The 12,184-nt window shown below is 43.0% G+C and overlaps 1 non-coding gene across 1 annotated transcript; it reads left to right on the top strand.

Moving 5' to 3' along the window:
- The first annotated feature begins 806 nt into the window (after positions 1 to 806).
- LOC115802659 (U6 spliceosomal RNA) lies at positions 807 to 913 on the top strand. The gene has a single exon (XR_004023170.1). It is a non-coding gene; the product is annotated as a U6 spliceosomal RNA (small nuclear RNA).
- Positions 914 to 12,184: the final 11,271 nt, after the last annotated feature.

The raw sequence follows: 12,184 nt of genomic DNA, 5'->3' as shown, positions 1-12,184 counted from the left end.
GATGTTTGAATGCCACCAGAGTTTTTGTAAGCAATGTGATTTTTGTCCCAAGCCATTTTTAGAGATTTATGTGACTCGTGAAATGGAAAACTGTGGTGGTTCTGCTTTCAAATTCCCAACAGAATTTGTACATTTGTTTGCTCAAAGTGGAGACCCAGCTCTGTAGTACTGATGATCCACACAACCCACGCCATTAAACGATCAACATTCTTCCTGTAAGCTTACTGTTTCCTCTGGTTTCCTAGCTGCTCCATGAATGAGGCCATTTTCTGGTCTTGATAGCATCCTGGGACAGCTGCCCTATACTCAGAGGCATGAGTTGGAGTTCAGGTGTTGGCGGAGGCATATGGTTGTCTATAATGCCGGTTAAAGGATAGTTACAGGTATATAGATAGACCTGTGTCACGGCAATACAGCACAAGCAGGGACTCCACACACAGCGAGTAAATGAAAAAGGCTCAACGTGGAATCACCTTTGGAAATATTCGGAACGACACATGTGCTGACTTGACCCTAGACCTCCTGAGTCCAAGTCTCTGGCGTGGGGCCTGAGCATCTCTGTGTCTCCAAAGCTTCACAGGCAATTCTGATACCAGTCAGGGTGGAGATCATGTTCACTGTACTGTGTTTGCTCCCTCACAAGGCCAGCCATTTCCTCTTATGAATGCATACTGCCCTTTTTACAATTCCGGGGCCACTTCTCACTGAACTCTAAATTATTATTTACAAAGGGTATTAGCATCCTTAAAAGACTCAGGTGCCACTAAGATTGTTCAAGGAGCCCATGAATTTAAAATACATAAGCAGTGCTCGCTTCAGCAGTGCATCTACTAAAATGGAAAGGATACAGAGAAGATTAGCATGGCCCCTGTGCAAGGATTACACACGAATTCATGAAGCATTGCTTATTTTTATAGAAAAAAACTTATGATTACCAAAGGGAAAGTGGGGGAGGCATAAATTGGGAGTATGGGATTAGCAGATGCACACTACCATATATAAAATAGATAAACAACGAGGATGTGCCGTATATCACAGGGAACTATTGTTCAATATCTTGTAATAACCTATAATGGAAAAGAAATGAAAAAAGAAGACTATGTATATGTATAACTGAATCACTTTGCTGTACACCTGAAACTAACACAATGTTGTAAATCAGCTATACTTCAATTTTAAAAAAACTTAGAGAAAAGAGAAATTTAAGAGACAAAATGATGAAATGCAACATGTGAGTCTTAATTAAAAGAAAGTGTAAAAAAATAAAAATAAATGAAACAATCAGGGAGTTTGAAAAAATACATAAGCCACTTGAAGAGGAAACGTCATTATTTTGAAATAAGTTATACGAACTATGTCAGGTTCTCTAACACACAATATAGGAATAAAACTAAATTTTTCCCAGATTCATTTAAATGTATTTATTCTACATCTCATTTGTCAATATTTCTTTAGTGACGATCTAAGTTAACTCATTCAGTGAACATTACCTTATTCAAGGCATCATGCTAGGTGCTGTGATACAATGATGGCATTTATTTAGATTCTCAAAAGATGATCCACTCATAGTATTGAGATGTGAAGGACTTATTCTCAGAAAAAAAATCTGTTGCTCAAACACCTAAGTTTGATTCCAGCATGTACCGAGTAAAGGCGCAGTGGTGGGAGACAGCCCTGGCCCAGGGTCCCAGCACTGGACTCAGTCCTCAGGAGCTGGTGTATCTGAGAGCCCACAGTACCACGTGGGCTATGGCCTTGGGAGATGACTTATTTCTGCAGCCAGGTAGCCAGATCAAACCCAACTCGGTGGTGCAGGTGGACCTCCCCTGTCTTCAGCGGACACAGATAGCCCACCATGAGCCCTGTCTGGCCAGGTGGCTGTAGCGTGCCCCACTGTGATGCTGTCACACCTCATCATCCACAGCAATCTCAGGTGTAGGCCAGTAGCAGTTCAGTCTCTCCAGCCTTGCTCTTCATGGTAGGGTTTTCTTTCTCCAGAGCCAAAGACCACGTACGTACGGTACCGTCAAGCACAGCCAACCTCTAAAACAGCCCACCACTGGCATGCCCCGGCACACCCAACTCTGGGCTTCAGATCAGACTGTGGGAGGAAAACTTCTTTTCTGCCAACTTAGGCCTTAGTGGTCTGGGGTGGTGTGCGGGAGTGCAAATTAATTGACAGTAGAGTCACATGCATGCGGGGTACTCAGTAATCTGAGTAATTCACTGAACAGCCAAGAGTAAAGGCTTATATACCAGCTTAATAGTGGAAAGGAGGGGGAACTAGGGCTTCCAGGGGAAATAAATGGAGTGTATGGCAGCTTCTATAGAGTTTATTTATGCAATTTCTCATCACTGTGCTAATGGTCAATCTCCTTCTTGGCTGGAAGCTCCTCAGAGAGAGGATTTATGGCATCTTCCTTCTCAGGAAGCTCTGCCTTTAGTCAGATAAGGGGAGCTCAGAAAAGGCTTCTTTCAGCATCTGGTGTATCTCAGATGTGTCCAGTTGAAAATAATCCTATGTCATTCTGTTGGGTCCCTTTAATAGTTTGGGAGTATTTGTTTAGGGAGCCTTGCTTATGGCTCCAGTTCTATGTCCGTAATACTACTTTCTCAGACCTTTCCACTTCCTTCATTCCTCAATCAAGCCTGTGGTGTGAAAGAGATGATTCAGGTCTTGCCAGACCTCAAGCCAGCGTTCACATGACAGGTGGCAACTCTGACCCTCCGCATTGCTAAAGCTTCAGCCAGGCAAGTAGCTGGCCTGAGGCCCATGCCTTGTTCTCAAAAACCAGTTCAAAGATCTCAGTCTACTGTTCAACTTTGGCGAGTACATTAAAACTAAACCAGAAATGAACAGGCAATATTATATGATGGCAGTGTCACAACTCTTTGGATACCTGTAAACATAGAACTAACTGGGACTGCTCAGTGTGGGGAAAGCAGCTCTTCATGAGAAGATTATTCTAATACAGAAAAATAAGTGGTGCCTCTGCACAAAGACCAGGAGTCATCTAGAAACTACTGCATTGTGTTTACTATGTAGCAAGCCTTCAACTTTTACAAATGTCACTGACAGCAGTGCCAGGCCAGGGGTAAGTTCTCTTTTCAAGGGAGGAGGTGTGATATATGGGGTGGGAGGTGAGAAATGGGACGAGCTGTAAGGTTGGGGCTGAGAGTTGATGCATGTGGACTGGAACCACGAGGTGGGGTTTGCAGGAAACTGCTGATGAAGGTAATAGGAAATGTGTTTCTTGCCCTTGGTATCTCTGATATTCCTTTTGGTATCTTTTCCCCTTGCTGACCTTTTTTTAAATTTTTATTTTATATCGGAGTATAGTTGATTTACAACATTGTGTTAGTTTCAGGTGTATAGCAGAGCGATTCAGTTATACATATACATATATCTACTCTTTTTCAGATGCTTTTCCCATATAGGTTATTACAGAGTATTGAGTAGACTTCCCTGTGCTATACAGTGGGTCCTTGTTGATTATCTATTTTATATATAGTAGTGTGTATATGTTAATCCCAAACTCCTAGTTTTTGCCTCCCGCCCACCTTTCCCCTTTGGTAACCATAAGTTTGTTTTCTAAGTCTGTGAGTAAATAAGTTCATTTGTATCATTTTTTAGATTTTTTAGATTCCACGTAAAAGTGATATCATATGACATTTGTCTTCCTCTCTCTGACTTACTTCCCCTTGCTGACGTTTTCTTTCTGGCTCAGTGATGGGTGTTGTGCATTTTCTAGCTTGAATCACTTGGGCAAGTTACTTACCTTCTCTGTGCCTTTGATTCTTCATGGGTTTTTTGTTTTGTTTTGTTTTGTTTTTTGCGCTACGTGGGCCTCTCACTGTTGTGGCCTCTCCCGCTGCGGAGCACAGGCTCCAGACGCGCAGGCTCAGCGGCCATGGCTCACGGGCCCAGCCGCTCCGCGGCATGTGGGATCTTCCCGGACCGGGGCACGAACCCGTATCCCCTGCATCAGCAGGCGGACTCTCGACCACTGCGCCACCAGGGAAGCCCCTGATTCTTCATGTTTTAAATAGAGATAAAAATAGTGCTGACCTCCTAGGACAGTCGTGAGAAATAAATGAAGACATACAGAGTACTTAGAACCATACTCGGGACTTGTCGGGCCCTGAGCTCACCACTGTTATCATTCGTCTTATGCCTCATGGCGATAGCAGCAGGATTAGTTCTAACCAATTCTAGTTCTATTAATAGTGTCTGACTTGCTTATGCTCCTGCTTATGTTTCCGTTGGTCCAGTGGAGGCTCCCAGACAATGGTTATTCAGTGCACTTGTTCTGTGAGAAAGAGATTGAAAACTCTCAGTATATTTAAAGTTGTCTCAGGCCTATTGCGATGAGGCCGTTTCTCCAAAGCCCATTTTTCATTTGACTGCAGGCACAAATCTTCTTTTATGCAGATGCTTAAAACTTTTTTCCCAATAAAAAGCACTCCTTTCACGAAGACTTTCTATTGCGCCATCATATCTCTCTTCTTCTAAGAAGCCCACTGGCCAATAATGGAACAATGAGGGAAAGTGTTGGCAATAAAGAACTGTCTGCAAATGACACAAGTAGCTGGAATCCCCACTATCTGTAATTGTATTCGCCTGCACGTGTGCAGAGCTTGATAAAAAGAAAGAGCCTGTTTTGTTATTCCTTGATTTCGAGAGGAAACAACTGCCAAGAACTGTAGGCTTTAATGACCAAAACAAGCTTGCCTGAAACAGAGTCAGACACATGAACACAAAGTAGCAGATCAAATACACATTCTGTGACCCGGTGCACCCTCCAAGGGGTTCCATCCATGTCTCTCTTTGATATGCCATTGTCCCTGTACTGTCTACATGGTGCAACAAAAAGGGCCATCTCACGGTGTCTCCAGTGAACCACAAAAAATCTCAGGTAAGGGCTTCCCTGGTGGCGCAGTGGTTGAGAGTCCGCCTGCCGATGCAGGGGACGCAGGTTCGTGCCCCGGTCCGGGAAGATCCCACATGCCGCGGAGCGGCTGGGCCCGTGAGCCATGGCCACTGAGCCTGCACGTCTGGAGCCTGTGCTCTGCAATGGGAGAGGCCACAGCAGTGAGAGGCCCACGTGCTGCAAAAAAAAAAAAAATCTCAGGTAAAAAGTACATTTTTAGGCAAATCCTTTAAGATGAGGATTTGCCGGAAGGATTTGAGTGCAATATCCAGTGTAGTTGAATTCCTCCTTTGGTATTGAATCTGCTGTGCTTTATACCAAAGAGCTCAGCCTCTTCCTACAGACATTGAAATTCATTTATTTCACTCATGGCACCATTTAAGCTTTTTTTTTTTTCCTCTGAAACTTCTCTGATAAGCTTGCCTCCACTTACAAAAACATCAAAGCCTGGAAAGAAATTATTAGACAAGAAACAAGAAAAACACCTTTAGTTTAAGCTTCAAATGAGACCAAATTGATTACTCGTCTGAGATTAAGTTGGCTTGGCAGTAAGCTTAGAGCCAATCATGTTTATCACCCTGTTCCTATTCTAATTTCTCTTTTGAAACTTTCAGAAAACTGCCTACATTCAGTCATATGGTTAAGAGAGGCTGATTAAATCTAAAACCAAACTAGCTGTTGCCCTATTCGTGTCTTGTTTATTCTAAATAAGAAGAAAATAAACCAACTCATGGAAAAAAAGCATTACAGGCACAGACCATAAGTAACAACTTGTTAATGAAAATGTAAGTGTTATTTAATAATTTTATAGCATGTCTAATGAAGAGCAAAGGCAAAAGGCTTGTTAGGTCAAATGCCCTTCCCCACGTGAGTTTCGCGTGAGAAAAAGTGGTCCTTGATGGCGTCCAGTTCTGGTTCCCCCAAAATCTCATCAGAACAGCCTGTTGCTAAAACCAAGCTGAGTTTATTGTTCACCTTGGCAAGGGACATGACCACTCAATGGAGCTTTGTCAGTGTCTCAGGAGGATGAGGTGACGTCAGATTTTGTTGAAGTTTGTTTTAAGGTGGGTCTTTCAATGCTGGGTCTTGCCACAGTTCAGGATTGGTAGAAACGGGAATTCAAGGCATCATAGGGCACAAACCGTCTGTTGATGTTTTGTGGAAGACTTCATGGGTTTTTCCCAAAGTTTCTGTATCGAACAGTCAGGTTACTGGGCAAGGGTCTCCTGGAATAGTAAGTGTCGTTCATGAGGACAGTGAGATAATTAAGTGATGTTCGTGAAGACAGTCAGCCCGTACTTGGATCCTCCTTGGCCGAGTTGTGTGTGTGCAGGAAGTGGGCATGGGGAGTTGGGAGTTGGGGGCAGAGGGTTTCAGTTCTCCATGGCCTGAGAGGGCACATGCATCTCAAGAACTGCTCTGTTTCGTCGTGGACAGGTAGCCAGATGGTACTGAGAGGAAATAGAGGCGCAGGTAACGTAAAGCTGTTGATTATTCAAAATTCATTTTCATTTAACTTTAACAGCATTTGGGCTCCAGTGTCCCTACCTCTCCAGCCACACTCAGTTACTCCCTCCCAAGTAGGCGTGGAAAGTGTGACAGGGTCTCTACTCTCAGGGACTGGGTCATTCAGCTAGAGACTGAGCCCTGGCCCAAGAAACCAACCTTATGTATTTATTCACATACATTCAGGTTACAGTGCACACTTTAAGTACTGTGGGAGTTCATAGAAAATAAACATAATGGGATGACAAGGCTTATTAAATGCATGGGTTTCAACTGTGAAGAAAGAATACGCAAAAATTGAGTATGTTTAATGTAAAATTTAAAGTTTATTCTCAGTTGCGTTAGAACATAGGTCTGATCATGTCACTCCTGTTTGCCTTTTGAATGAGTCCTAGGCCAACAAAATGTCCGACTGTCAATCAGTATTTGTTGAATGAACAATTGGTATTCATGCTTTAAGTTCGTAGAGAACAGATATTACAGAATCTGTAGCTAAAAAAAAAAAACTAGTTCTATAAAAACAGAGGGAAATTCTCAATTCTCATAACAAATCTCTTGCAAGTCTGACTTTCCAGCATTAGAACATTTTCATATATCCTGCAGAGTTATTTATTAGTGTCAAAGGTCTGGATTTTTCTATTTCTCACTTTTTTTTTTCTGCTAGAGGTAGACATGCCAAGAGAAGTTCCAAATGCACAAGATGGAATGGGTGATTCACAGTGGCTGAAGCGCCTGTCCATCAGGGCCCAGGTTCTTGTCAGTTCATCTCCACTCCCTACCATGATGAGTGAAGTTAGCCACGGAGTTGCATGTCCATTTTTCACAGGCTCCTTGTCCTGGCCGAGTTGCTGTATGGCCGATTGCATGTCTCTCATCCAGAATTCTCTTCAGTTTCAATTTGCTCTTGTATCCCTCTGCATGTTCTACATCTATCCCAGGGATGGTAGCATTTTTTAATAAAGAGCCTCCTTTGGAATTCCCCAGTTGTCCAGTGGTTAGGACTCCGTGCTTTCACTGCTGAGGGCCCGGTTCAGTCCCTGGTCAGGGCACTAAGATCCCACAAGCCAAAAAAAAGAGTCTCCTTGAGACCCTTGGGAAGGAAAGCAGCTGGGAACAGTCAGTTTCCGAAAGAATGCACACCCACTCACGATGGACGGGTGGGTAGTATAGAAATGAACAAAGACCATCCGAAGCTTCTTTCTCTTCTGAGCCTCCTGTAGCAGGGGAGTTGGCCACCATCACTTGTGTGTTTGGCAGAGACTCATAGGCAGGCAGGGGAGTGGGAAAACTTCGTAGTGGAGGAAAGGGGAGGCTTCCACTGGGCCCTGATGTGAGGCTGTTGGCCTGGGGAAGCTGGGGGAGGGCTAAGGAGAAGCAGACCATCCTATGTGATGGTTAGGGGCGCATGTTTGCCTTTCTCTGGTTGGTTTTCAGTTGGTCTCCAAATTAGGGAAGCTGCCAGTTATTAATCAAGTACTAGGCATTTGGGGACAATTGTTACAGTTATTGTTTAGCTTCCTGGATTGTCACTGGAGGTAATGTGACTTTCCTGATAAGTCTGCCTTAGAGCAGGCTGGCTTCCTGTGTTTATTGTATAAGGGGCTGGTTTCCTGGGCAGGTTGCTGCAGGTTGTGGCTCAAAGTTCTATTTTTATACATGGTCTGGCCACTGCCCATTTGTATATTCCATCTCCCAGTGGGGATATATGTGAAAGTTATAATGTAACAGAGCTCTGATTTTTAAAAATACTTTTATTTTCAAATTGTATTTAGTTACAGTTGTAATAAAACTAAATGTAAAGTCACAGCAAGACCCTTTTTGACCCACCTCCTAGGGAAATGGAAATAAAAACAAAAATAAACAAACAGGACCTAATGAAGCATAAAAACTTTTGCACAGCAAAGGAAACCATAAACAAGATGAAAAGACAACCCTCACAATGGGAGAAAATATTTGCCAGCAAAGCAACTGACAAAGGATTAATCTCCAAAATATACAAGCAGCTCATGCAGCTCAATATCAAAAAAATAGACAACCCAATCCAAAAATGGGCAGAAGATCTAAATAGACATTTCTCCAAAGAAGATATACAGATTGCCAACAAACACATGAAAGAATGCTCAACATCACTGATCATTAGAGAAATGCAAATCAAAACTACAATGAGGTATCACCTCACACCAGTCAGAATGGCCATCATCAAAAAATCTAGAAACAGTAATTGCTGGAGAGGGTGTGGAGAAATGAGAACCCTCTTGCACTGCTGGTGGGAATGTAAACTGATACAGCCACTATGGAGAACAGTATGAGGTTCCTTAAAAAACTAAAACTAGACCTACCGTATGACCCAGCAATCCCACTACTGGGCATATACCCTGAAAAAACCATAATTCAAAAAGAGTCAGACGTACCACAATGTTCATTGCAGCACTATTTACAATAGCCAGGACATGGAAGCAACCTAAGTGTCCATTGACAGATGAATGGATAAAGAAGATGTGGCACATATATACAATGGAATATTACTCAGCCATAAAAAGAAACGAAATTGAGTTATTTGTAGTGAGGTGGATGGACCTAGAGTCTGTCATACAGAGTGAAGTAAGTCAGAAAGAGAAAAACAAATACCGTATGCTACCACATATATATGGAATCTAAAAAATAAATGGTTCTGATGAACCTAGGGGCAGGACAGGAATAAAGACGCAGATGTAGAGAATGGACTTGAGTACACAGTGAGGGGGAAGGGTAAGCTGGGACTAAATGAGAGACTGACATGGACATATATACACTACCAAATGTAAAATAGCTAGTGGGAAGCAGCTGCATAGCACAGGGAGATCAGCTTGGTGCTCTGTGACCACCTAGAGTGGGGGCATAGGGAGGGTGGGATGGAGACGCAAGAGGGAGGGGATATGGGGATATATGTATACATACAGCTGATTCACTTTGTTATACAGCAGCAGCTAACACAACAATGTATAGTAATTATACTCCAATAAAGATGTTAAAAAAAAAAAACTAAACCTAACCAGGTAATTTGGAGTAAGTTATCTACCATAGGTTTTTCTCTCCCTTCAGTATTAAATAGATAGACCAGTCTGTAGCAGTGCGCACTAATTAATTGTAAAAAAAATGTAAGAACCAGGGTGTTAGTCAATGACAAAGATTTAACATAATTTGTTGTGTCCTTGGATCTATTTTCCATTGGGACCTGAGTTGGTAGATACCCCTGAGTGTGTTTCTTGCAAAGAAGTGTTCATGAATTCTTGGTCTAAAGGTCTAGGGACCAGCAGACCTGGATGAAGAAAGAGGAAAGAAATATATGGCTTGAAAGAGAAAAGAAATATATCAGAGACTGGTAGAGACAGAAGAAAAAAGCCTTCAGTTACAACTCGACCGGCTATCAACACACACAATTCAATTGTCTAAACCACTTAAAAAACAAATTGCTGGGACTTCCCTGGTGGTGCTGTGGTTAAGAATCCACCTACCAATGCAGGGGACATGGCTTCGAGCCCTGGTCTGGGAAGATCCTACATGCTGCGGAGCAACTAAGCCCGTGCACCACAACTCCTGAGCCCACATGCCACAACTACTGAAGCCGGCGTGCCTAGAGCCCATGCTCCACAACAAGAGAAGCCATCACAATGGGAAGCCCACACACCACAATGAAGACTAGCCCCCGCTCACCACAACTAGAGAATGCCCAAGCACAGCAACGAAGACCCAACACAGCCAAACAATAAATAAATTAATTTTTTAAAAAATTGCTAAGAAGAGATTATTGAAAAGGTGCTTTATGGTACTCGTTAGATTCTTTCATTGAAAATTTGTTGGGCCGTACTATGAAACTGGCACTGGAAATATCTCCACTATTATTTGCTAACTATAGTCTATAATCACACGGAGGAAAACACTATATATTTTCACTAAGACAGTGAGTAGCTTGTGGCTTCCAAATTTACTATTTAAAAGAAATGACTAACTATCAGGAGAGATAAAATGTGAGATAATTCCTGCTTAAGGAAAAAACACTCTTTATGTTACTTTTGCACAAGTGGTATTGAAACCAATTATTTATAGAACACACACCGTGCACAAGGGACTGGGTCAGGTGTCTGGAAAATGGAAAGTATTTCCAGAGTTGAAAGAATTTCGGGAAGCCTCGTAGATAAGGATGGATGCATACATCTGCAATGCAATGGTAGATAGTAAATGTGCCTCCTGAATGGTATAAACTCAAGGGCTCCCTGGGGTCTTCTCTGAGAGGGTGCTATTTCCTTGCAGCTGGTGAGCAAGGAAGTTATCACAACACATTTGACAAGTCTTACATTTTCATTTTTCAGGTTGAAAGTTAGTACAACGTCCATGCCAATGCATGTTTAGACATTTATTTTTCTTATATTACACTCTGCAGACAAGTGAGAGAGGAAATTTGACAAGCAATTTGTGTTATGTCAGTTACACCAAATCACATCCCTTGTCTGCCCCTCTAATCGCACAAAGCCCATGAGGCGTGAAGTTCCAGGGTCACTGAGAAGTATGGAAAGGACACAAGGAGATGTCAGCAAAAAGAATCTTCCCATCAGCAACTTGATGTGACTGTCCCGTGACTTTCAGAAAGTGACTTACCTTCGCCCACTTCTAGTAGTTACCTGGTGTTATGAGGTGAATATTTGTGTCCCCCCAGAATCCATACAGTGAAACCTTAACCCCCAATGTGATGGTATTCAGAGTTGGGACCTTTAGGAGGTGATTATGTTTGGATGAGTTCATGAGGGTGAGACCCTCCTGATGGGATTAGTGCCCTTATAAGAAGAGGATGCACATGCACCGAGGAAAGGCCATGTGAGCACACAGAGAAAGTGCTGTCTACAAGCCTGGAACACCAGGAACCCAATCTACCAGAACCTTGATCTTGGGCTCTCCATCCTCAGCTTCTGTGAGAAACAAATATCTATTGTCTAAGCCACCCAATCTGTGTTATTTTGGTACAGCAGCCCAAGATGACAAAGACCCTGTCTCTCCTCACTGTGAATCTCTAGAGCAGTGACTCTCAGAAAGGCGCAATTTTTCCCCCCAGGGGATATTTGGCAAAGTCTGGAGACATTTTTTTCTTGGTATAGTGGGTTTGCTACTGGCATCTGGTGTGTAGAGGCCAGGGATGGTGCTGGCCATCCAGCATACAGGACTGCCCCGCCACAGAAAAGCATGTTCTAGCCCAAAATAGCAATAGTGCCGAAACTGAGGAAATTAGCTCCAAATTCGGTACAGACATCTCCCGAGAAGCCCTGGAAACCTGACACCTCTCCCCAACAGCATCATTAACTCCTGTCTTTTTCTGATAATTCCGAAAACCACCACGACTAGGAAACCCATCAAAACACTACTCTTGGAGCCAGATGCCATTAGCTGGAATGTGGCCCCTTACAAATGATTGAGCTGGGCCCTCTCATCCGTTCTTGAGTCAGCACACCTTCCTCTCCCTGTGGGCTCACCCTGCGAGCTGTGCAGAGTGGGGTCTTCCAGCAGCTCAAGTGTATATGATGGGCATCCATGGGGCAAGTGATGACACCAAGAGAGAACAATCCAGAAGCACTTCTGTGGCTAGTTTTCTTCAAACCATTTCTCTCACTCTGCATAGACCCTTTTGGTTTCCCAGGTAACTAAATGCATTACCGAAAAATATACATGCATGCAAGATTTGTATGGTAAAAATAAAACAACATAACGTCAAATTTAGG

This window comes from Delphinapterus leucas, chromosome 3 (genome assembly GCF_059928025.1).
Source record: "Delphinapterus leucas isolate spDelLeu-1000000601 "Yukka" chromosome 3, BTC_Dleu_Yukka2, whole genome shotgun sequence".
Classification (NCBI taxonomy): Eukaryota; Metazoa; Chordata; class Mammalia; order Artiodactyla; family Monodontidae; genus Delphinapterus; species Delphinapterus leucas.
Note: the sequence above shows the minus strand (reverse complement) of the source record. Positions and strands in the feature narration are given on the sequence as shown.